General features: G+C 37.3%; 1 protein-coding gene and 1 long non-coding RNA gene across 3 annotated transcripts in view; one reads left to right on the top strand and one right to left on the bottom strand.

Annotated features, from left to right (window-relative positions):
• The window catches only part of LOC138751465 (diacylglycerol kinase beta-like), a 207156-nt gene that overhangs the window by 179923 nt on the left and 3957 nt on the right, over window positions 1-23276 (top strand). The gene's annotated exons all lie outside the window — the stretch shown is intronic.
• LOC138751466 (uncharacterized) overlaps window positions 18304-23276 on the bottom strand; it is a 39906-nt gene continuing 34933 nt past the window's right edge. The window contains exons 5-6 of one of the 2 annotated variants that reach the window (XR_011349959.1): window positions 20350-20542; window positions 18304-18573 (exon numbers count right to left, since the gene is read on the bottom strand). This is a non-coding gene — a long non-coding RNA (uncharacterized lncRNA). The remainder of the gene's footprint in view (window positions 18574-20349; window positions 20543-23276) is intronic. The other variant, XR_011349961.1, reaches the window with a different exon arrangement.

Below are 23276 nucleotides of genomic sequence, written 5' to 3'. Positions count from 1 at the left end.
TGAACAATTTTCTTTATATTTAATTTACAAACAAAAGATAATTCCCATTACGTTCAAACAAGTGCAGCCGATTAGATTCTATTCTAGGTGCTGCCATGTATTATCCACTAACTGGTGAAGCTTGGACTTGGTACAAACGATAGGATGAACAGTTGTATAACCTGACTATTGAAAATGATGAGTCCTTGTGTTGGTTGTAACTGAGGTGGACGTCAACAAATGATGTAATAATAATCTGGCTATTTTTGCAATTCTGGCTGAGCTGTTTAAAATAGAAATTGTAGATAATGGTGATAACAATTGAAGATAAATGGCAAAAGTGATGAAAAAATATTACCTGATTTGAATCATTTTAGAAGTAATAACTTTAAAGAGTAATTCAGCATTAATTATTTGCTGATTCTGAATACGTCGTTAAAAGTATCTTCGATTAATATAAAGGAAGATGAATTAATAACTTAATTTACATCTGTATAAATTATTTATATCAGATAACCAGATAAAGTTGATATATGATTCTAATTGTCCATCTTTCTGGAGGTTTTCACAAGTGTGAGTGAACATGAGTGGACAGATTACATTATCCTGAGGAAAATGAGGCTAGTTTTCTGAAATGTCAGAGTAATGTGCTGTCAGCTGTGAATTTGTTATCCACTTCTGGTAAAGTCACCTTCACCTTCTGCACCATTTATTCCATCTGGACCAGTTGGCTTAAATTTCTGATCTCCAGGAAGCCAATGTGTTTTACTGGCATACTTATTCCAACCTTCATTTCAATGCAGAATCTACAGAATAAGTTATGCAACCTTAATCTCACATTTTCACTGCAAAAATTACCACAGAAACATTGAAATGAACTAAATACTGACCATAAGGAGAGCATTTGGCATGATAATTTCATTAGTCAGGGCACCAAGTGCAGGAGTAGGGGAGTAATGTTATAACTATGCAAAACGTTGGGGAGACCACACTTGGAGCATTATCTACAGTTCTGGTCACCCAACTAAAGGGAAGATAGCATTACGTTGGAAAGAGTGCAGCAAATATTCACAAGAATAAAGGTATGAATAATAAGTAGAAACAGGATAGGCTTTTCTGCCTGAAGCATAGATGTTGAGGAGAATCCTTATAGAGGTCTATAAAATATAGAGGTCAATACTCACTGTTTTGCCAAGGGTTGGGAAATGGAATACTTGAGTGCATAGATTTAAGATGAAAGGGAAAATACTTAAAAAGGAGCTAGGGACACCTTTTTCCACAGAGGCCAGTGGGTAAATGGAATGAGGATGTTGCAAAGGTGGATGAAATCATGATGTTTAAAAGACATTTACACAAGTGTATGGTTAGGAAAGGATGAGAAAGTATGCAGGCCACATGGGACTAGATTCAATGCACAACTTTATGGGCATGGTCAAGTCAGGTCCAAGGGCCTGTTTCAATGCTGTGAAACTGGTAACTCATGAGTAGAACCTTGACTGTGTGGGGGGAAAAAAAAATTGGCTTGTAGGAAGAAAGCAGAGAGTAGTAATGGAAGGAAGGTGTTCTGTCTGGAGGTTCGAGAGGACTGAAGTACCACAATGATCTGTTCTGGAACCCCTACCCTTTGATTTTATATATAAATTTAAAAAAAATAATTTAAAAAAAAATATATATATATAACCTGGATGAAGAGGCAAAAGGATGGGTCAGTAAGTTTGAGGATGGCATGAAGGTTGGAGGAGTTGTGGAGGTTGTTGAAGGTTACAAGAGGATAGAGACAGGATACTGAGTTGGGCAGAAAAATGGCAGATGTTCAATATGGATAATAAGTTCAATCTGGATAAGTGTGAGGAGATGTACTTTGGAAGGATAAACCAGAAGGCTCAGTACAGAGTTAATGGTCAGTTACTTAAGGGTGTGGATGAATAGAGGGACCTCCCAAGGATGTTGGGAAACATAGAGACTAATGCAAGGGAGGAACTGAAAGAAATCAGTATCTCTAGGACATGGTCTTGGGGAAATTGATGGGATTGAAGGCAGATAAATCCCAAGGGCCTGATAATCTACATCCTAGGGTACTTAAGGAAGTGGCCATTCAGATAGCAGATGCTTTAAGAATTATTTTCCAGAACTCGATAGACACAGGATCAGTACCCATGGATTGGAGAGTAGCTAATGTTACCCCACTATTTTAAAAAGGGGGGTAGAGAAAAAGCGGGAAATTATAGGCCGGTGAGCCTTACATCAGTAGTGGGCAAAATGATGGAATCCATTACTAAGGATGTAATAGCGGAGCATACGACTAGCAGAGAAGGGATCGGACAGAGTCAACATGGATTTACAAAAGGTAAATCGTGCTTGACAAATCTATTGGAATTCTTTGAGATGGTGACAGGTAAAATAGATGGGGGAGAGCCAATGGATGCGGTGTACCTGGACTTCCAAAAGGCCTTCAATAAGGTCCCGCATAAACGACTGGCTTCCAAAATCAAGGCTCATGGGATTGGGGGCAAAGTATTGATGTGTATTGAGAACTGGCTGGCAGGTAGAAGACAGAGAGTTGGGATAAATGGCTTGTTTTCTGAGTGGCAGGCGGTGACCAGTGGGGTGCCACAGGGATCTGTACTGGGTCCCCAGCTGTTCACAATTTACATTAATGATCTGGATGAGGGGATTGGATGTAATATCTCCAAATTTGCAGATGACACTAAGCTAGGAGGGGTTGTGTGCACGGAAGAGGGGGTCAGGAAGCTCCAGTGTGATTTGGATAAATTGAGGGACTAGGCAGATACATGGCAAATGCACTACAATGTGGATAAATGTGAGGTTATCCACTTTGATAATACAAACCGGAGGGTAGATTACTATTTGAATGGCAATAGATTAAGAGATGGGGAAGTGCAGAGAGTCCTAGGGGTACTTATACACCAGTCTCTGAAGGCGAGCATGCAGGTACAGCAGGCGGTTAAAAAGGCAAATGGTATGTTGGCCTTCATATCAAGAGGGTTTGAGTATAGGAACAAGGATACCTTACTCCAGCTGTACAGGGCCTTGGTGAGACCACACCTGGAGTATTGTGTGCGGTTTTGGTCACCTTATCTAAGGAAGGATGTTCTTGCAATGGAGGGAGTGCAGAGGCGATTCACCAGGCTGATACCTGGAATGGCAGGGATAACTTATGAGGAAAGATTGCGCAAATTGGGATTGTACTCGCTGGAGTTTAGAAGATTGAGAGGGGATCTCATAGAGACATAAAATTCTGGCAGGACTGGACAGAATGGATGCAGATGGGATGTTTCCAATGATGGGAAAATCTAAAACCCAGGGCCATTGTTTGAGGATAATAGGCAAACCATTTAGGACCGAGATGAGGAGGAATTTCTTTACCCAGAGGGCAGCAGAGGCAGGTTCTTTGCCACAGAGGGCAGTAGAGGCAGGTTCATTAAATATATTTAAGAGGGAATTAGATATATTTCTTCAGTATAAGGGTATTAAAGGTTACAGAGAGAAGGCGGGTCGGGGTACTGAACTTTAAGATCAGCCATGATATCGTTGAATGGCGGAGCAGGCTCGAAGGGTCGAATGACCTACTTCTGCTCCTATCTTCTATATTTCTATGTTTCTATGTTTAAATCCATACATACCGCAATATACCTGGATTCCTAGCCCAGCCGGCATTATCTGAGATTTTCTCCTTCTGGCTCATTCTGCTTATTCCTTGAAGAAGGGCTCAGGCTAGAAATATTGACAATATATTTTTGTCTCCTCTGGATGCTGAAAAGATTGGCTGAGTTCCTCCAGCATTTTGGTGTGTTTTTTCTACAATTACCGCATCTGCAGACTTTCGTGTTTCACTCCAAGTCATGGAGTCTTGCATATAATTGTGTCTGCTCAGCAGCTGTCCTCTAAGATGCAGAGGCCTCCATTGATATGGGACTTTATTGGCAGTCAGTCTTCGGAGCATTGAGATCTTGCATCAGTGTTGCTTGGCTATCAGACTTTGCAGTAATATCCTCAGATTCCCATTCTCTTTCAGTTCAGAGTTTCTTCATGTTTTTTTTAATGACAGAGCTGTCAATACTTCCTCGGCTTGCATATAGTGGAATTATATGCACTCATGCAGAGGTTGTAGGGTTGCCATGCACATCATCAATAAGACCCATCCTCTAAGAGAGACCCTGAGACAGTTCTCCATTATCCTCAACCACTGCAAGTAGTTTGAAAGAAAATATTAGAGGTCTTTTCCTTTTTTTTAATGAATGGATGAAGAGACACAATATATTTATACTCTTTCATTGCATATTTGTTTTTTTTTATCTCCTTTTTCTGTTCTCGTCAGAACTGATATTTACTCTCACAGCACACCTTTTATATTCCTGGAATACAAGACTTGCAGCCCAGGAACATGCATTAGAATTTGTCTTCAATTTAGAGAAATTTCCTTTTGTTTCTTTGAGAGTTTTAGTAAATTGCAGCTCATTTGCATTTTGTGATGGATGGGGGATAAAAAAAGTTCAAGTCTTCCAAATTAAAGTATAGATTTCATTGCTTCACCAGTATGTTGTATCCTACATCTAGGGTAAGGTTAATATTTGGAAATATCTGCTCTGGGTACTTGTGGGTCATTGTCTTCATTTTAATGTACCTCTAAGATTTTTTTTGCATTCGTACCTTGACATTAGCAGCAATGAATGGTTATGGGCAGGAGACTCCTGTAGAAAGTCTGCTCTTGTTCTCCTATGAACAGTCGACTTTCAAAGTTATGAATGGTTAGAGTACATAATAAGAAACTTTCTAATCAATTGAGTCAAGAACTAGGGGAAATATTTAAGGAGATTATCAAAATAATCGGAAGAGACATGAATAATCATTTATTTTTGGGAAGCTGAGGCAACCTGGGATACTGAGGCAACCTGGGATACACAATTTAATTTAAACAATAAATAGATTAAAAAACCTCAATGGAAAACGTACAGAGAGGTGAGAGGGAACAGAGAAATTAGATTGTTTCATCATGGAGCATACCAGGCCAAATGACCTCCCCTTTGCTGTGTCAGTCTAAGATGTAATGATCTACCTTTTAATATAAAAACATACCAAAATGCTGGAGGAACTCAGCTGGTCTTCTCATCGTCTATAGGAGACAAAGATATATTGCCAATGTTTTGGGCCTGAGCCCTTCTTCAAGAAATAAGCAGAATTTAATGATATTATAATCAGCAAGTTTACAGTTTGTGGCCAATAATCTTTATTGTGTTATTTGCATGCTGGATATTACCGGCTGTGTTGATAAATAGAGAATTTTTAGTTGAAATGCACTAGAAGTTTGCAATTGTGTGTTGGGACAGCCAAGTGTCATTGATGCTAATATGTAAGTAACAACAGTCAACTTCATACATAATTAAGTAAATATTAATCAAATGTAAGCTGAAGTTTACGGTCCATTTTGGGTTCAAATATGCAGATTCATTTAATAATTCACCTCCTGTGTCAGAAAAAAATATTGCAGTTGTCAAGTGTAATGAAAAGAAATCAGCATTTTCCCTTCAGCTTTTAAAAGCATTATTAATCTATATTAAAAATAATAATGGTGGCATGCCATTAAATTGTGCTTCTTGGTATTTACCAGTATACAGGCAGAGTGGATTGTGGGAGAAATTTCATTTGACAATGTTTTTAAAAGACTGAGTGGAGTATTATTTCTAGTGTGTTCTATTTACGTTTTTCCCAGAGATGGAATGTTAAATGTATAAATTGTATATCAGTACAGGAAAAAATAAACTCTTTAATGAATCAACCACAAAGCGTAAACAATGGGAATATGAGTGCACATTGACGCATGTACAAATCAAATTCTGGACTCAATATAGTATTTGTCACTGGGGAAGTGGAGTATGGACATTGACAGGCATTTTATAATCATGGGTTTCCTCATCAGTAGCAAAGTTTTGGAGGAATAAACAATTTCCATTAAATATCCCCAGAGACTGGGCCACTTTTTGAAAGGTCTCTCCAATTCAATATAGAACTCTCACTCAATTTACAAAATAGGTTAGTGCTGCTTGTCTATTTGTCTTTGAAATTTTGAATTATTTAAATGATATTGTTTTGATTTTCACAACAATTTACATCATTTACAATTTACAACAAAGAAATTTAAAGTAGACCAGGCTACTAGATTGTTTTGATATTCATGAAAAGAAAACACCTCTTTTTAATTGCAATTAATATTTTAGACAAGAATTAATTTCTCTAAATTGGTTTTAATATTCTGAGATGCAGTTTATTTTGACTTGTTAATTATGAACTACGTCTATTGCAATATGTGGCAAAGTACTAAGTGTAGGATTGCAGTGGCTATTCCAAGTGTGTGTCAATCCCATGAATACTTTGTGTTCAGGTTTTATCTTTAGCCTTTGTGAATTTAAAATTAGCAATGTGTATGTAACTGAAATGACTGTGTTATTTTTTTTTAAAAAGCTCCAAAATTATAAAGATTTGCTGTATCTAGTGGCCAATCTCTGTGGAATACTTAATGTCAAACTGATGCACGAAATGATAAAGGAAGCTGCATTGCCCATATTTATGACGATAACAACCGGATCTCTTTCACATTCCCAATGACAAGATAATTTTTTTTTTTAAATCTTGAGAGCAAAGACATTAACTAATTGTTATTCTGAAGGTCCTTATGTGACTGGTGGAAAATTGGGGGCCACATTTTTACTCCAACTGTGGAGCCTAAGGCTATTGAAGATTATTGGAAGGGAAAGAAATCCCAGTATTTAATCAGCTTTCTTGGGATAGATTGTTGTTTTTTTTCCCCAGTGAGCATGAAGTCTGCTGGACTGAAAATCAGGGTGTTGATGAAAGTCTTGAAATAGTCCAAGGTGTTGCCCAGTGACCCTTCCTGCATTCAGAAAATGTTCCCAAAGGTAAGATGAAGGCTTGGATATCTAGATACCATGGCAAGCCTTCCCTTGAGGAAAAAAGACTGCTCCTGTTCTTCAGCCATCCTTCAGGATTGAAGCTGATTTACATTCATTCCAGTTATGAGGTGCCTGGACACTAATTATTTTCACAAGTAGTTGCTGTTGTATCAGTTAATGTATCATCTTGACCGAATGAGGTTTAGTTCCACTAGCAAGAATTAAGTTTGTTGTCTTGTGTATTGAGGTGCAATGAAAAAGTTTGTTTGTGAGCAATCCAGCTAGTCAATACATACATGCTATGGCAATAAAACAGTGCAGAGTACAGAATCACAGAGATCAGTTGGAACAGAGCAAAGGCAACATTATTTGACTCGTGTAGTGTTCATTCAGAATTTGGATGATGGTGGGAAAGAATCTGGTGGTGTATACTCTCACATTCGTGAATCTTCTTCCTTTTTAAAATATTTTTATTGATGTTTATATTATGCAAAATTGAATAGTACTGTTATATATTGTAATGTACAATTCAAAAGGATATCAACAAAATAGAGATTTACAAGAATGATGGCTGGGTTTCAGGGTTTGAGTTACAGGGAAAGGTTGAACAGGCTGGGACTTTATTCCCTGGAGCGTAGAAGATTGAGGGGTGATTTGGTAGTGGTATTAAAAATTATGAGGGTGACAGATAGAGTCAAATGTGGACAGGCTTTTTCCATTGAGAGTGGAGGAGATTCAAATAAGAGGACATAGATTGCAATTGAAAAGTATAGGGGAAACAGGGGGCTGTGGAACAGTCACCTTTATACAGGAACATGTGGGGAGGGGCCACAGGTACAACCAGCCAATTGGAGTGCTGTCTGTGTAGTTTGTGTGTTATTTGGGCTTCCTCTGGGTGTTCTGACTTCCTCCCTTGGACAGGTTGATAGGTTAATTTTCTCCCTAAATTGTCCTAGCGTGGGTTGGGGCAGAAATGTGATGACATTGCGAAAGGAGAAACTTGATTTGGACAAATAGATACATGATGGTTAGCATGTAGAACTGGAGGAGGGCCCAGTTGTTTGCTGTAATTCTATGGAAAACATGTATAGGTTGAGACACAGTAACACATTTCCTCAACAACCCCTTGCAAACCTCACCCTCACTCAGAACCATATTCCTCAGTTTTCTTACTGCTCTTCTTCTTCCACTAATTGTCTTCATTATTTTTATTCCTCTCCTTTGGTCACTCTCCTATAGCTTCCTTGACTTCATTTTCCTCCTTCCCTGTTAGCCCTTGCCTCCTGCTTTTCCTCTGGACTCCCCTGATCTCCCGTGCCAACAGAGAGACCACTTACTGACTGCCACTGCTTTGATCTCTTTGGAGTTACTCCCCAGCAATCAGTCATGACCCCAGTCCCAGCAGCAATGTCTCCCGAAGACTGTGGCCTTGGCCAGATCCCCTGGTTCTCAATTTGGCATTGTCTATCCTGCAATTCCAGGCCCAAACAAAATCAAAGGGTACGGAGGGTCAGGAATAGGAATTAGAATTTAAACTGCATCACAGGAACTAGCATGAATGTACTGAAGGCTACAAATATCCAAAGCTGATATGAAGGAGATACTGTCAGCTGACATGGCAAGATTTAGGATCCTTGGTTGTAACAAAACTTTTCTCCAATTAAATGCACTGTGATTTTTCTATGCTGCCTATAAATATTGTCTTTTTAAATAATTAGTTTAACCTCTAAGTCGTCTTCATTGATTTGCCCAAGAGAAATCAACTTTCAAACCACCATTTATAAAGATTATTTTTTAACATTCCATGTAATTCTTTCAGTGAAAATGTGTTCTGATGCAACTATTTCACCAGGGGAAACAACTTATCATAGCTGTTGGATTATTGTCCTGAGGTTCTCCATCAATTCACCCCAAATTCAACACAATGGAAAAAGTCTTTGTGTCTCAGGATTTTCTCAATCAAGGTGGGCCTCTATCTTTGGTGGTATCCTCCTTCCCTGTTCGCCCTTGCCTCCTGCTTTTCCTTCCCTGTTCGCCCTTGCCTCCTGCTTTTCCTCTGGACTCCCCTGATCTCCTGTGCCAACAGAGAGACCGCTTACTGACTGCCACTGCTTTGTTCTCTTTGGAGTTACTCCCCAGCAATCAGTCATGACCCCAGTCCCAGCAGCAATGTCTCCCGAAGACTGTGGCCTTGGCCAGATCTCCTGGTTCTTAATTTGGCATTTTCTCTCCTGCAATTCCAGGCCCAAACGAAAACAAAGGGTATGGAGGGTCAGGAATAGGAATTAGAATTTAAACTGCATCACAGGAACTGTGATTTCTTTTTCTAAGAAATACCATGATCTATAGTGTTCTAGCTGTTATTTACACCCTGTCATGACTTTTATTCTGTTGCAAGGATAATTGGTTACAAGCAAATGCAAAATTTCACAGAGACTCTTCTTCAGTTTGGTCCCTATGTTTAAGGAAGGGTATCTTTTAGGAAGTAATGCAGCAGAGGTTCACTGAATTGGCCCCTGTGGTGAGGGAATTGTTTTGCAATGAAATGTTAAGAAGAATAGCCCAAAGGGTGACTGGAATTCAGAAAAAGAGGTGATCTCAGAGCAACGTGCAAGATCTTTATCTAGTACCTGGTAGACACTTTGAAAATGTTTACTTGATGGGGAAATACAGAACAAGAGAAAGGGGTTCATGGTTTCAATCAGGGCTTTCAATAATGAGGAGTTTCTTCTTTCAGAGTTGAGTTGTGAATCTTTAGAATACCTGATCTCAGCGAGCTGTGGATGTTAATCGTAATGCAGTTTCCAAGGCGGAAATAGTTTTTTTTACTAAAGTCAGAAGTTTATGAGGACCAAGCCGAAAAATGGAGTTAAATCTAAAGAGCAGTTCAGTCACCCTCTTATCACACAAGAGGCCTGCTTTTGTCTGTTAGGTTATGTCATATAATGTTTTCTTATCCCTCAAATATAAAACTGATTCAATTTCCTTTTTATTTCTCATCCCATACTTCAGCTGTCATCGTTAATAACCAATCCTGTTATAGCTTTGAAACTCTTACCTTATTTCCCAGGATATTTGTATAAGGAGAAAGATTGAATAGACTGGGTATTTATTCATGAAGTGTAGAAGGTTGAGGGGGAAATTTGATATAGGTATATAAAATTATGGGGGGAATAGATAGAGTAGATGTGAATAGGCTATTCCCCTTGAGGTTAGGAGAGATTGGAACGAGGGGTCATAAGTTAAGGGTTAGAGAGCAAAACTTTAGAAGTAACAAGAGGAAGCTTCTTCACAAAGAGAGTGGTGGTTGACTGGAATGACCTTCCAGAAGAGGTGGTTGCAGCAGGGTCAATTTTGTCATTTAAGAGGAGGTTTGATGAGTACATGAATGTGAGAGGTTTGGAGGGTTATGGGCAGGGAGTGGTAGGTGGAACTAATGGAGTTCACTTAAATCGGTGCTGACTGGAAGGGCCAATATGGCCATTTTCAATACTGTAATAGTTATATGGTTATATGTTATTTGATTTTCTTTTAACTTGCTCAGCCCAAACTCATCTGCCTGCACTTTTGACTGCAGCTGCACACTCTGACCTATCATTAATTTTCCACTTTTAGAATTTTGTTTGCTTATTTTTCTCTTTGCATACTTTTCTCTCTTGATACATTTATCTTCATTTATTCTCTCTCAGATACTTTCCAATCATTCAGTAGTTCTTACCCCTCCAATTTTCCTGCCAGTTCTTCTTGATGAACCTACATTGTCATTGTCCCTCTTGGTGTCCTCCAAAGAAATTCCCAAGGGATCAGTCACCACCTCCAGTGCTCCATCCCATGTCCTGACTGACCTCTCTGCTGCAGTGAACTGGAATTCACTGTCAATGTATTGTTCAGATGGCTGGCTCTTCCCCTGGCTCCACCCTCACCTACTCCAATGTAAACCTTGGTTTTTATGCCTTCCCTCAGATTCACCTGAGGACTATTGTGTCTACTGGCCATTGATTATAAGCTATTTGTACTGCCTGTTTGTACTTCTCACTTGTCTCTGAGTGCATTCAGTAACTTTACACTTGCTTTTTAGGGACCAATCTTATCAACCTTCCTCTCAACACTTCCAAGATCAAATCTGTCACCACCTCTACCTCTTTCCCAACCTACCAGAATGCCATTCACTTCAAGTTGAAGCTCTTGCCATCCACGATCTTCCATGATATCACTGCCTTGACAAAAATCTAATCAATGGATGATGATGCTTCCCTCTTACATGAAGCATTTACACTCCATCTCTTCTCTTGCTCACACTATTAGAGTGGCTTTGCAGTCCTTATCAGCCCAAATGACATGTGGCCCATTCTATACCCCCAACAAGCCTCTTCAGACATTTCTTCTCATTTAAGCACCTCATTTGCCCTTTTCCCTATGGCATCTGATTTAAAATCAAAGCTCTGTTCTGCTCACCAAGTGCTTTTCACACTGAGATATCTCAGGGGATCTCTCCCACCAGGCTTTGCACCAAACATTTTCATCCTTGCTGACACCAGTTTAACTTTGGGCAAGGGTGAGGTTTGGCACTTTGATAGAGTAAACCTGGGCAAGCAGGATCCTGGAGAGTGCTGTATAACAAAGAACTTGGGGAATACAGATACATAGTTCCATGGAAGTCGTGACACAGATAAACAATGTGGTGTAGACGCTGTTCAGCACGCTTTCATTCATCAAACAAAACATTTGAGTACAGGAGCAGGGACACCACGTAACAACTGTACAAGATGTTTGTATTGTGAAAGTATTATGCACATTTTTTTTCAGTATCGAGCAATAGGAAGGATATAATTAAGCTGGTAATGATGCATAAAAGAGTTGCAATTGGTGGGCTTGAATTATAACGAGAGACTGGATAGGCCTTTTCTCACTGGGGCATAGGAAGCTAAGTGAGGGCATTATATAAGTTTATAAAATCATTAGGAATAAGGTAAATAGTCAATGGTGCAAGGTTAAAATGACTTACAAACATTTTTTTAAGAAACCAGCTGGCGAATATTGTTTACGAATTCCATGACTTTGTAGCCTAGTAACAGCTAATTCCAAGGTTAGCTAGCTTGTGTGTGTAAAATAAACAATTTAGTTTCAAGCTTTGATTTGTATTGTTTAGGCCCATGGAGCATGAAAATGGTCTGGATAATTTTTGAACGTATTAATGTTTTATTAATTGTTTTAAGTATAGTTTAATTGTTTTATCAAAGTTATTAATGCATAAAGTTCTAATAAACAGTGAAAAACTCAATGCTTCTTTAGTACAGACTTTTCATTTAATGAGTCAAAACACAATCATCTGCATGCTGTCCGAGCAATTGTAAAGTGAGATAGTCACAATAGATGGCATTTTCCTCGGGTAGGAGAATCTAAAACTCAAGGGTATAGATTTAAGGTGAGGGGGAATAATTCAAAAGGAACCTGAGAGGTACCTAGAATACGGTGGGTAAATGAAACGAGCTGCCAGATGAAGTGGTCGAAACGTTCAGAAGATATTTCAACAGGTATGTGGACAGGAAAGGTTTAGAAGGATACGGGCCAAGGGCAAGCAAATAGGATTAGATTGGTCAGAATAGACAAATTGGGCAAGTGCTTGTTTCCATGTTGACATTTAATTGTTTTTTTGTGGGATCCTTGTAATTGGACTGCTCCCTCGTTTTCCATTATAACATATCATAGCTTAACCATCCAGTTTTACAATCATGAAGGCTGCTACCCTGTGACAAATGATTCAAAGGAATACATTTATAATTCTACTTTATCCATTTGTTTATTTTTCACACTGTGAACCATAATAACCAAAATATGTACAAACGTTTTTCATTAAATATACACAATGGCATTTTCCCCCTTCCCCCCACTTCCCACCCCCCTCCAAGACCAATAAATATTCAACATTTACAATGCAATAAAACCATAAAACAATGTCTTCATACAAAGGAAAAATAAGGCAGAAAAATGTGTCATCTACTCTTATATACTAAATCAAATAGTTTTGTCTTATCATTTTAGAGGATGAAGGTTCGAGACAAGCTCTCTGTTATGTTCCATGTATGGTTCCCAAATTTGTTCAAACAATATAACATTATTTTTTAAATTATATTTTTTTTTCCAATGGAATACATTTATTCATTTCCATGTACCATTGCTGTATTCTCAGTCTCTTTTCCATTTTCCAAGATGACATTATACATATTTTTGCTATTGCTAAGGCTGTCATAATTTTTTTTTGCACTCTATCCAATTTAAGGCCTAATTCTTTATTTCTTGTGTTACTTAAAAGAAAGATCTCTGGATTTTTTGGTATATTGTTTTTTGTGATTTTATTTATTATCTGATTTAGTTCTTCCCAAAACATATTCACTTTCGTACATACCCAAATTGCATGTATTGTTGTTCCCATTTCCTTCTTGCAGCGAAAACATCTATCTGATAATATTGGATCACAATTTTTGAGGAGTGATATATAACCTGTGTAACCAATTATACTGTATCACGCGTAACCTTGTGTTTATTGTATTCTTCATAGTTCCAGAACGTAACTTTTCCCATGCTTCATTCTTTATCTTTTGTTTAAATACTTTTCCCTCTTTTGTTTAGGTTTATAGCTTATTTATTCATTTTCCTTACCTTGCAGTTTTATATACATATTTGTTATAAATCTTTTAATTATATTTGTATCTGTAATCACATATTCAAAGCGCTTCCTTCTGGTAATCTCAATTTGTTTCCCAATTTATCCTTTAAATAAGCTTTAAGTTGATGGTATGTAAACACTGTACCATGACTTATTCCATATTTGTCCTTCAACTGTTCAAATGTCAATAAATTATTTCCCAAAAAAACAATTTTCTATTATTTTGATTCCTTTTCTCTCTCATTCCCTAAAGAAAGGTTATGTATTGTAAAAGTGATTAGTGGATTTTGCATCAATAACAATTTTGGTATTTGTTAATCCATTTTTTTCCTTTCCAGTTGGATCTTCTTCCATATATTAAGTAAATGATGCAATGCTGGTGAGCTTTTATATTGCACCAGCTTTTCATCCCACTTATAATGTATATGTTCCGGTACCTTCTCCCTTATTTTATCTAGTTCTATTTTAGTCCAGTCTGGTTTTTCTCTCGTCTGGTAAAAATCTGATAAATACCTTAATTGTGTGATTTTATAATAATTTCTGAAGTTTGGTAACTGCAAACCACCCTGGTTATACCTCTTTGTTAATTTATCTAACGCTACCCTCTGTTTCCCTCCTTTCCACAAGAATTTCCTTATTATTCTCTTTAGTTCATCAAAGAATTTCTCTGTTAATTGGTAATGTTTGAAATAAGTATTGTATCCTTGAGAACACATTCATTTTAATGCAGTTCACCCTCCCTATCAACATTAGCAGTAGTTCTTTCCAATGTTCTAAGTCTTCCTGCACTTTCTTTATTAGTGGCTGATAATTTAGTTTGTACAAGTGGGTTAAGTTATTGTCTAACCTGATTCCTAGGTATCGGATTGCTTGAGCTTCCCATTTAAATGGTGATTCTTTGTTAAGTTCTGTGTAATCCGCATTACTCATTGGCATCACTTCACTTTTATTTGTGTTGACCCTGTACCCTGATAGATCTCCATATTCCTTCAATTTCTTGTATAATTCTTTTATTGATATCTCTGGTTCTGTTAGGTATACTATGATGTCATCTGCAAATAAATTGATTTTGTACTCCTTCTCCTTTATTTTTATCCCTTTTATTTTGTTTTGTATTCTTATCAGCTCTGCTAATGGTTCTATTGCTAAGACAAACAATGAGGGGAATAATGGACAACCCTGCCTAGTTGATCTACTTAATTTGAATTGGTTCGATATATGTCTATTTACTGCTACCTTTGCCAATTAATATATTTTTTTCTGGCAGATTTAACCTCTGTAATACCTAAAATAAGTAGTTCCACTCTACCCTGTCAAAGGCTTTTTCTGCATCTAAGGTAACAGCCACCATTGGTTTCTTATTTCCTTGAGCTGCATGAATTAGATTAATAAGTTTACAGACATTATCCGCTGTTCATCTTTTCTTAATAAATCCAGTTTGATCTTGTTTAACTATTTTTGGTACAAAGTCTGTTTGCTAATAATTTTGCTATTATCTTATAATCTGAGTTAAGTAGTCTATATGATGCTGGTGTTAATGGATCCTTCCCCTTCTTTGGTATTACTGTAATTATTGCTGTCGTACATGAGTCTGGCAAGTTTTGTGTTTCTTCTACTTGATTCATTACTTCCAGGAGAGGAGGAATTAATAACTCTTTAAATATTTTATAAAATTCTATTGGAAATCCATCCTCTCCTGGTGTTTTATTGTTCGGCAGCTTTTTTATATATCCTGTACTTCCTCTATTTCAAATGGTTTTATCAGTTTGTTTTGTTCTTTTTCCACTTAAGCAGTTCAATTTTAGATAAAAGCTCTCCTATTTTATCACCTTTCCCCTAATTCTCAGTTTGGTATAATTGTTCATAAAATTTCTTAAAGTTTTCATTAATAGGATTTGTTTGTCCTTTTTCCTTGATGCCAATACGGTTGTTTTAGCTTGTTCTGTTTTAAGTTGCCAGGCCAATATTTTGTGTTTTTTCTTCCAATTCGTAATACTTTTGATTTGTTTTCATTATGCTCTTCTCCACCTTGTACATTTGTAATGTTTTGCATTTTATGGTCTGTCAATTCTCTCTTTTTCTTTATATCGTCCCTTTTCACTAGTTCCTTTTCTATACATGCTATCTCCATTTCCAGCTGCTCTATTTCCTGATTGCAATCCTTTTTCATCTTTGTTACATAACTTATTAACTTTTGTCTAATATAAGCTTTCATTGTGTCCCATAGTATAAAGTTATTTTTCACTGATTCTGTGTTTATTTCAAAATATGTTTTAATTTGGAGTTCAATAAACTCTCTAAATTCCTGCCTTTTAAGTAGCATGGAGTTTAACCTCCATCTATATGTTCTTGGTGGGATGTCCTCCAGTTCTATTGCTAATAACAGGCATGAATGATCTGAAAGTAGTCTAGCTTTATACTCAGTTTTCCTTACTCTTCCTTGAATATGACAACAAAAACATATCAATCCTTGAGTATGTTTTATGCATTCTCGAATAATATGTATTTTCCTTCTCTTTTGGGTGCTGTCTCCTCCATATATCCATAAGTTTCATTTCCTGCAGTGATTTAACCATACATTTGGCTACTTTATTCTTTTTGCTTGTCTTTTGTCCAGTTTTATCCAACAATGGATCCAAATTAAGGTTAAAATCCCCTCCTATCAATATATTTCCTTGAGTATCTACAATCTTCAAAAAAATATATCCTGCATAAACTTTTGATCCTCCTCGTTAGATGCATATATATTGAGTAAATTCCAAAATTCTGAGTATATCTGACACTTTTATCATACATCTTTGCAGAATCTATTATTTCCTCCTCTATCTTGATTGGTACATTTTTGTTAACTAATATGGCTACACCTCTAGCTTTTGAGTTATAGGATGCTACCATTATGTGTCCTACCCAATCTCTCTTCAATTTATTATGTTCCACTTCAGTTAGGTGTGTTTCCTGCACAAATGCTATATCAATGTTTTTTCAGTAAATTTAGTAGCCTCTTCCTTTTAATTTGGTTATGTATTCCATTAATGTTTTTCATCATATAGTTCAACGTGGCCATCTTATATCTTGTTTATACCTCTTTTCCGCCTCCTCACCACCTCCATTCCCCTTTTTCCCCCTTTGTATCTTTTAGTTTTCCCTTTTGAAACTCAATGTATGACAACACATTTAAAACATAAAATACTCCAACATTTTCCACACCCAATAACACCTTAACCCCAAATGCACCCCCCCCCCCCCGTCTCTGAGTTGCCTCTTATCCCTTGCCGGGCAACCACAACTCCCCTTTCCATTTGGTTTGTGATCTTGCTCGCAAGCGTCAACTGATTTTGCAGTGACAGTTATTCTCTCCACCCCCAAAAAACACTTTTTATACATATAACAAAGCTCTCTCTTTCTCCCCCCCCTTCTTTCCTTCTCTTTTCTATTTTTAGATCTTTACATATACATTATTTTTACATCTTTATTTATACTTTATCGCCGGTCTTCTTTCTTGTTACATCTCTTCTTCTCTTCTTCTGTGCTGAAAATGCTCTGCGAATTATTGTGCTTCTTCCAGATCCGAGAACAGTCTGTTTTGCTCCCCAGGTATAAATATTTTAAGTACGGCTGGATATCTTAACATAAATTTATAACCTTTTTTCCATAAAATCATTTTTGCTGTATTAAATTCCTTCCTCTTCTTTAAGAGTCCAAAACTTGTCTGGGTTAAAAATTATTTTTCGTTCCTTATATTCCAACGGCTTATTATATTCTCTAACTTTGCTCCTTGCCCGCTCCAGTATATTTTCTCTTGTCATATATCTTAAAAATTTTACTAAGATTGATCTTGGTTTTTGATGTGTCTGTGGTTTCAGAGCTAGTGCTCTGTATGCCATTTCTACTTCCATTTCTTGATGTAATTCTGTCGTTTCCAAAACCTTCGGGATCCATCCTTTTATAAATTCCTTATATAAAGACATATAAAGTCTGCGCCACCTTCCTCCTCCTTCAGGCTCACTATTTTTATGTTGTTTTGCCTACTATAGTTTTCCAAAATATCAGTTTTCTGATATAACAACTCTTGTATCTCTTTAATTTTTTTTGTCACTTTCTTCCAATTTTTCTCTTAAATTATCTACTTCCAATTCTACAGCCATTTCCTGCTCCTCCACATTTTCTACTCTTTTCCCTATTTCTGTCATGACCAGTTCTAAACTTTGCATTTTGTCTTCTGCTCTTTTCATTTTTCTTTTAATTGCACTAAATTCTAATGATAACCATTCTTTTAAAGATCTCATTTGTTCTTCAAAAAAGGCTTTATCTATATTCTGTCCATCTGTTTTACCTTCTATTTCCCTGAGAAGATCTTAGTCTTCTTCTTCCTCTTCTTCTGTATCTGTATCTTCTTCTCTTCTTTGTATCTGTGTCTCTTCTGTTTTTCCTGATGAATTACTTCTATGTCTTTGTCTGGCCTCCTCTTGCTGGGTCTCTTGCTGTTGGTCTGCAGACTGTCTGTCTGGCCTCCTGCTGTTGATCCTCTTGTTGTCGGTCACCCTTGTTCGGCTCCTCGCTCCTTTCCTCTCCGCTGTTTTTTTCCTTCAGCTGACCGCCCTGATGCCTGGTGTCCCTCAGCTGTTCATGTTGTAACTGCCCGCTCCTCAACCAACAGCAAAAGGCCAAACTTCTCCGATATCATCCAAAAGTTGATGATCTATATGTTTAAAACTTTAATAACTTGAACAGTGAGGTAACCTTTTTAATAGACCTTCACACATGGGAGAGATACTGTATATTAAATGACTGAAGATTGACACTATTTTCATGCCCTTTGAACTCCCATTTTCACTACAGGTTCTCCATAAAGCAAAAATGAAAGTTCCTTAGCAGCTGTTAAATAACTTGTCCAAGATTTCTGAAGCAGGGGATAATCCACATAATTCCTCAGAATGACTCACTACAGCAGGCAGATCCAGCAGAGAGATTTAGGCATGCCACTACGCTTGGTACTTCCTGGAGGGGGGCAGGAAGGACATAGTATTAATTATATAGAATTTCATTGAATGAGCTCTGCACAAACGGACCCTTCAGCCTACTGTGCATGCCAGTATTTATGTCTTCATGAACCTCCTCCCAAAGTCTATCTGTCAGGCCTTTACAACTTCCTCATTCATGTGTTTGTCTATTTTTTTTTTAAAGTGAAAGTTAGGATAAGTGTAAATCAGAAAGTCCTATGATCAACTGACTGATTCTATATTTGCTGGAATATTAAGAGAAATTTAACTTAAAAGCAGGTATATAAAGGGGAAAAAATAGAAATCACATGAGGAATCTATAGTTGTGAACTTAATCATCTTTTTAGTATTAAAGTTTACAGGATATGATTTTTGTTTCCAGAAATAACCTAAGCAACAGGCATTTGTAATCCACTGTGTAACCAGGAAATATCAGTGTTGATTTTCTACTTTAATTTTCCACCCTAGCCCCAAACCCTTGGATTCTTACTTTCCAATGTCTTATCAATTATAGTCTTGAATACCTGTATATTTAACAACTAAGCATTCATAACCTGCTCAGAGAGGGAATCCTTATGAGTTACTCCCTAAGTGTAGCAATTTATCATGACCTTTGTCCTAAATGTATAGCTCTTATTCTAAGACCATGTCTCCAAGTTCTCTATCAGTTCTCAAAATGATGGGAAGCATCAGGGTTCTGTTTATTTCAATGTCAATCTTATTTTTCAATATTCCAGAGAGGCTTTGGTTATTCTATACTGCCACTGGCCTACTGCAGGGGGCAACCTCTGTACCTGCAGGAGTGTAAGGGGACAGGACAACACCTGGCCGGCTGTCAATCAGTCAGCTTGAATGGTTTAAGCCCCACCCAGTCGGATGTCAATCACCCTCCTGGATACAAGCCTGTGCTGGCCTCCCGAGGCCTCACTCAGAGTTGCTGCAGCCACAGCCAGCCTGGCTCTATGGAATTCTTTGTGGATTAAAGCCTGTTGTACAGTCTTTATCTTTGTGTGTGTCTGATTCTGGCTAATAGCGCACCACATATACAAATTGTTCTTATTGTACTGCCTCTCTTCCCAGGAAATGACTTTGTATGTGGTTATAATATTCACAATATTTTAAAGTGCAATATTATGCTGAATATCAAATAACTGTGTTGGTTTTGCATTTATCAAATGTTCTAAAGGATTGATGATCTTGTTATTTACTGATTATTACAGATATGTTGTAAAGTTATTATCAGGACAAATGTTATAGAAGTCTTTAATCAGTTTGCCTTTCATCTTTCTCTTTCAGTGGTTAACTGTGACCCTGCTGGGTTTCAATTATGTCCAAATTCCTTGGCATTAGGAGGTTTGGGTTCAGATTCTAGTTTCATCCTTAGGCCTCTCTCTTATATTTACTCTCCTATTCAATAGAATCACGGTGATCTTTTGCCTCAGTGCCACTTTTCTGTGCTATCTTCTGAAACAAGCCCTGTTTAATGATCACCTGTGTAATTAGATTTCCTCCATTAGAAATGAGTCTTAGTAATGCATTGCTGTATCTTCCCTTCATTCAGCTTGCATATCACAGATAAAAATCCCTACTGGGAAACATATTAAATGGCAGAATGTGATAATAATAAAATATTCCTTACAAAAAAAGAATCTGAGGTTAGAAGCTGCAAAATAAATTACAGGTTGAATAAGTCTGTAGATGTATAAAATGACAGTTCTTTCTATTAACTGGCACAAAATATTTTCAAATTATGTATGTTCATGGATGATATTACCCTTGAGAAGGTAGTGTTGAGTTACTTTCATGAACTGCTGTAGTCCTTCTGGTGAAGGTGCTCTCATGTTGTTGTTGGGTAGAGAATTCCAGGATTTTCACTCTGTGATGTATAGTATTCCAAAATCAGGATGATATGCAACAAAGTGGGGAATCTTCAATGGTTATCTTTCCAGGCATTCATTGCTTTTGTTCTTTTGGGTGAGAAAAGTCATGAAGGAGTACTGTTAGAGTAGCTGAGGTAGATAACTAAAGTTTATTTTTGTTGCTACTCTATGTTAATAAAGGGCATGAATGATGTTGATGGGGTGCCAATTAAATGGGCTGCTTTGACCTGGATTAACTGGCATAAGAAAAAAAAAAATCAGGAAGTGGGTATTACCAACAAGGATAACATTTGTTGCCCATTCATAATTTCCCTTGAGATGATAGTTGAGCTTTTGAGAATTGTTCAAGTTGCACTCTTTCTGGCAAATAGAAGTTATTCTTTTCTTCTCCTGACTTGTTCATCAGTAGAGAGAGTGGAAAGGTTTTGGTGTGTCATTTGCTTTCAGAATACTTGGCTTGTACTCTTGTAGCTACTAAACACATTTGATTTATGTATGTCAAGGTGAGTCAGAGAAGGTCACAACATTTTTGTGGGACAAATGTTACTTGTCACTTATCAGCCCATGCCTGAACATTATCTTGGGCCTTTATGCATGTAGATGTGAACTACTAAATTTGTTGAGGAGTTATGAATAGAACTGAATATTGTACACACATCACTGGTTATCTTCACTTCTTAACATATGACGGGAAAAAGATTGTGGTTGATGATAAATGAGTCTGGGTCACTTCCACAAAGATCTCCTGCAATTTCCAGAAGTTGTGATGACTGACTCCAACATCTTCCTGTTTCAACATACAAATCCAAAAATCATTGGAATATTTTCCATGATACTTATTGACTACAGATTTACCAGAGCTTTGGGATGCCAATACCATATAACCATTTACGAAGCAGAAACAGGCCATGTCAGCCTTTGGAGTCTGCACCTGTTCACTGGAACAACTCCACTAGCTTAAACTTTCTGCTCACTGCCAATAACCCTCCAACCCCCTCACCTCTATGTACACATCTAACCTTCTCTTAAATGACAGAAGGACCCTGACGTAACAATCTCATTCGGAATTTCATTCCATTCTGCCACCACTCTCTGAGTGAAAAAGCCACCTCTAATATTTCTCCTAAAGTGTGGTCCCCTTACCCTTAACTCATGGCCTCTTGTTCCTACCTCCCCTGCCCTCAGGGGAAAGTGTCTGTTTATGTCTAGTCTATCTATTCCTTTCATAATTTTAAATACCTCTATCAAGTCCCCTCTCAGTCGTCTATGTTCCAATGAATAAAGTCCCAGTCTCCTTAATCTCTCTCTCTTTAATCCAGATGCTGTAAGCCAGGCAACATCTTTGTAAATCTTCTCTGTACCCTTTCCAACTTATCTATATCCTTTCCATAATTTGGAGACTAGAACTGAGCACAGTACTCCAAACCTGGCCTCACCAATGCCTTAAAAAGCTGCAGCATCATCTCCCAGCTCCTATACTCTATACTATGATTTATGAAAGCCAGCATACCATATGCCTTCTTAACCACCCTGTCTACATGGGAATCCACCTTCAGTGAACTCTGTACCAAAACCCCCAGATCCCTTTGCTCCTCTGCATGCCTCAATGACCTCCCCTTAACAGAATATATCCTATTCTGGTTATTTTTACCAAAATGCAACACTTCACCTCATATATACCTCAGCTTTAGAATTTAACTCTTGTTTGGACTGAAGCTGTGATGAGGTTTGAAGCTTTGCAGTTCCAGAAAAAATTGAACTGTTTTTGTAGACAATTAAGTGCTATTTGAGCAAGTATCATCAAATGAGTGAAATTAATTGGTCAGTAATGACCAAGATTGAGCAGGGCATTCCTGGATACTGCCCCACATTGTCAGGGAGATGCCAGCATTACAATTGTTCTAGCACAGCTTCACTTGGACAGGAATGGTTTGTCATGTGTCATCATTACTGACCACTTTCAAAGCTTCTGCTGTAGATATTCTTTGAAGTCATTATGATGTGAAGAATAAAATGGATATAACTAATTGTGAAGTGGAGATAGAAAAACTTAATATTTCATCAGATGACTTCCTCAGCTACTGAACTTGATTGCTTTTGTTATGTTTTTTAGATGAGAAAGGAATTAATCTACCTTAATTCTTGATGCCTATACTCACATCATACATATTTTCTCATCCACAATTCCAATAGATATTTCAGTCCCCATGAATTGAATGGAGTTCTGCTCAAATCTTTAAAATTTCTGAGGCATTATAATTACTCTATTTTTGTTAATTGCCCCATAATTATTTCTTTAAAATTTAATCCATTATTCTTGTTGAAATTGTATTTGGTTAATGTTTTTTTTCTATTAGCATGTTTTGGTTTATTTGTCAATTTTTGTTTTCATATTTAATGCCTCTTATGCTGCTATGGTTTAAATGTGTCCGATTTTGTATTCTTACATTGACCCTAATTATTCAGATATTCCTCAGATTTCCTTGGGTATGATTCATAGAAATGAGCAGATAGTGTAGGTCTTACTGTAACTAAACCCCTGCTTTTCCTTTGTAAGTGTTAGATATAAAGTGGTCAAACTAATCCAGGCTGCAGATTAAATATATGGAATGTTGCAAAGATGATTTAAATCAGTAGTTTTCAAACTTTTCTTTCCACTCACATATGACCTTGAGCAATCCCTATGCCATAGGTTCTCTGTGATTAGTAAGGGATTGCTTAAAAGTATGTGAGTGGAAAGAATAAGTTTGAAAATCACTGTTTTAATTGTACCTCATTGACTCATTATGTGCACGGTTTCAGAACTGCAAAGGAAATGGGC

This window comes from Narcine bancroftii, chromosome 1 (genome assembly GCF_036971445.1).
Source record: "Narcine bancroftii isolate sNarBan1 chromosome 1, sNarBan1.hap1, whole genome shotgun sequence".
In the NCBI taxonomy this organism is placed as follows: Eukaryota; Metazoa; Chordata; class Chondrichthyes; order Torpediniformes; family Narcinidae; genus Narcine; species Narcine bancroftii.
Note: the sequence above shows the minus strand (reverse complement) of the source record. Positions and strands in the feature narration are given on the sequence as shown.